The 3798-nt window shown below is 39.1% G+C and overlaps 1 pseudogene; it reads right to left on the reverse strand.

Annotated features, from left to right (window-relative positions):
* Positions 1-494: 494 nt before the first annotated feature.
* On the reverse strand, positions 495-1435 carry LOC109678155 (olfactory receptor 4F3/4F16/4F29-like; annotated as a pseudogene).
* Positions 1436-3798: the final 2363 nt, after the last annotated feature.

A 3798-nucleotide genomic window follows, 5' to 3' on the forward strand; every position in this document is an offset into this window, starting at 1 on the left:
TTCAGCCAGAAATCCAAACATCATGTTTTTCTTATATGCACAATCTAGATTTTTAAAGACATGAAATTAGGGGGAATCAATAGGAGTGGATACAGGAGAGGGTGATGGGAGTGAATATGGTCAAAGTGCATAAGATGCAACTATGAAAATGTCATAAAGAAATCCAGTATTCTATATAATAACAATAAATAAAATAGTTGGAAAGCAGCAGGTTATACATAAATACATAGATTTCATCAAAGACAATAATAAACTAAAAATTTTGCTACAAAAAGTAGCTAAAGAAACCCAGCAACAAATAACTATAATTGCTAAGTAATTAGAACTCCATCTGAATCAACATAAGTTTGAGTTAAGATTTGTGTTTAAATCTTCCTTCATTTTCTAGTATTTTAAAGAGTATGATAATGCTCATATTAATTGTGCCACACCAGTGCTACCAAATTTAAAATGTCATACACAGGTCATGTGATTATCAAGACCTTATTACCATTTTATGAAATCTTTGTAAACATCACCAATGGTTTGAAAATTCTCATTATCACTTTCTTCATCCCTTTGTTCCTGAATGTGTAGATGACTGGATTTAGAAAAGGAGTGAGAACTACATCAGAGAGTGCAAGAAACTTGTCCATCTGAGAATTTGGGTGTGGCCATATATAAACAAAAAGAGTTGGACAAAAGAACAAAATGACCACAGTGAAGTGAGCTGACAGAGTGGAGAGGGCTTTGGATAAGCCACCTGAAGGGTGCTTCCAAACAGTGAAAAGGATGAAGACATAGGAGATGAGAAGTATGAGGAAGGAGCCCACACAGATGAACCCACTGTTTACAGTGATCATGAACTGTACTTTGTAGGTGTCTGCACAGGCCAGTCTGAGAAGCTAAGGGAGGTCACAGTAAAAGCTGTCCAGTGCATTTGGGCCACAGAAGGGTAAATTAATCAGAAAGCCCAGCTGGAATAGTGAGTGAATAATGCTAAGGCCCCAGGCAACAGCCAGAAATAAAGTGCACACTTGGGAACTCATGATGGTCAGGTAGAGGAGAGGCTTACATATGGCCACGTACCTGTCAAAGGCCATGGCCACAAGCAGCACCATCTCCACACCACCTATGACGTGGATGAAGAAGATCTGAGTGATGCAGCCTCCAAAGATCACTTTGCACTTTCTGAAAAGATCACAAATCATCTTGGGGGAGGTAAGAGAGCAGGCTCCCAAGTCAATGAAGGAGAGACTGGCCAGCAGGAAGTACATGGGGGAGTGTAAGTGAGGGTCAAAGGTCACAGGAAACACAATGAGGGTGTTTCCAGTCACACTTGCACATAGAGCACAGAGGAGAACACCAGAACCAGGAGCTGGATTTCCCACGAGTTCGTGAGTCCCAGGAACACAAACTCAGACACCACTGACTGATTCCCTCCATCCATTGACACAGCCAACTGGGCTGTAGCTAAACTTATGAGAACTAAGGGAAGAAGTAAGAAGGTGTGATTGTTGGTGATGATAGTGGTTTGGGTTGTTTAATCCATTTCTTCACACGTGCTCAATAATACTAATGATGGTGATGATGATGATGATGATATCACAATTAAAGCACAATCCCAGTGCACATATCATAAGTGGAACTGCCTGAAAGTATCTCATTGCCTGAAATTAATGTGAAAATTAGAGAACTAAAGCTTCATAGGAGCCTAAACAAAAGATAGAAGATACAAGCAAGTAAAAATACTTGCAAATGAAAAAGGAAGAATGCAAGGCACATCGTTAAATTGTTCTTGAATGGGAACTAGATGGCTGTCCATATTATATCTGACTCTATTTTGTCATCATGACTTACTTCAGTTCTATTTTTACTTTCTCTTCACAAGATTTGTTCACAGATATGGGTTGAAGAGAGTCATTTACTATAATTAACTGATGGATCTCCATGCAGGAGTAAGAGTTACCTGAAACTTGAGATGGAATGAATTAAAGAGCTATTGAGTAAATACTAAGATAGGTAAGACTAAGGAGCATGAGATATCAGAGCCAGCCAGACTGTGGGAAGCAGTACGTTGAGCTCTATCGAAGCTAGCTTCTTCTTCATTGTGCTTTATCATACACATGGCTCTTCTGAATCTTCACATTTGCTAAAAGTTATGGACACAATTTACCTTCTTAATCATTTTAAGTGTATAGCTCAATAATGTCACATATGTTCACATTATTGTAAAATATGTATTCCAAACCTTATTTTAACTTAAAAATGTGAAATTCTATGCTCATGAAAGTTTAAACAACAATCCCTTTTCCCTTTAGTAACCACGTTCTACTTTTTCTCTCAGAGAATTTGATTACAAGCAGCACATCAATGGAGTCATACATTCTTTGGCTTTCTGTCACTGACACATTTAACTGAGCATAATGTCCTCAAGGTTCCCCTATTGAATCTTCCCATTTGCTTCAAGTTCCATTGAGATCTGCTGAGCAAGCTGGGCATGGTGGTACACATCAGTCATATCAGCACACAGGAGGTTGAGGAAGGAAGGTTACTAGTTTGAGGCCAGCCTGGGCTACACAGAGAAGCCTTTTCTCAAAACAGATTACACTGAGCCCTATAATGGCCACACCCTAAACACAGTTCCCTCTAGACCCTACACATTGTCCTGAAAGACTTTTTCCAGGCTTAAAAAATGTGCAAATATTTATAATTTTACCCTAGTTTCTGCTAAGATATATGCCATGCCAAAGTGGCTACATACAATCTGAAATACATCCGTACTTGTCTATGTATCTTATGTTGTTTATGATGACTATTTGGAAACAAACATCAAGTTTTTCTTCAACATTTCCTCAACTTCACCTACCCACTCCCTTTTGCTGCTCAGTAGTATCTCCCTTTAAAGTGTTTTCCTTTATTATAACCTGCTCAGATTATTTTGTACAATCATGTTCTAATATCTGACATCATGCAGATAGGTTTATTCTCCAAGGTCATTCATACTTTAAACATCTTAGCTTGTTTTAAAATGAAAAGGATAACAAAATTCTGTAAGTAACAGAGGGAGGGCACCAGAGACTTTTTCTTGTCTTTGAGCCTACACACCAAAAGTTCATGCTAAAGGGTTGATACCTTTAATACTTTAAGTGTTTGCATGTTTAAGAGGAGAAAGGACAAATGGGGGTGAAAGGGTTTTATTTTTCTATGTCTAAATACCCCATAATGAATTCCTAGTAGAGACTCAGCTCAAAAGACAGCTCCTGAAAGTTTATTCCCTTAGGAGAAACCGAGATGCAGAAGAACAGGTTTGCTGGCATCCTCCTTTGGCTGACACAGCTTCAGAAATTAGAAGAATCTTCTCAGAAAAAGTCTTGCCTAACTGATGGCTTCATCTCAATATATCCATGTGTCTCATTCCTCTCATAAGCTTTCACCATGTCCTGACCCCAGTTTTGGTGACCTCCACTCAGCTGAGTCTCTGCATACTCAACTAATCCAAATGATTGTGGTGTCACCTCTGGAGTCCACAATCCAAAGTCTAGAAGGACACATTTTCTTCTCTTCAGTTCTCAGAAATCTGTAAGCTGGTTCTGGGAACAGGGATTACACATCCAGATCAACATAGCAGGGACAGACAGAATTAAGAGGACTAGTGGGAAGGAAACACATGGATGGATGACTAAGGTGCTGATGAGAAATCCAGAAATACTCTGCCACTGACAATAGGAAGTCAAGGCTTTGAGGTGAGAAAATATGAGCACCCAGTGGACATGGCTACTTAAATCTCAGCAATGACTTTGTCTGGCATTACCAATA

This window comes from Castor canadensis, chromosome 2 (genome assembly GCF_047511655.1).
Source record: "Castor canadensis chromosome 2, mCasCan1.hap1v2, whole genome shotgun sequence".
Classification (NCBI taxonomy): domain Eukaryota; kingdom Metazoa; phylum Chordata; class Mammalia; order Rodentia; family Castoridae; genus Castor; species Castor canadensis.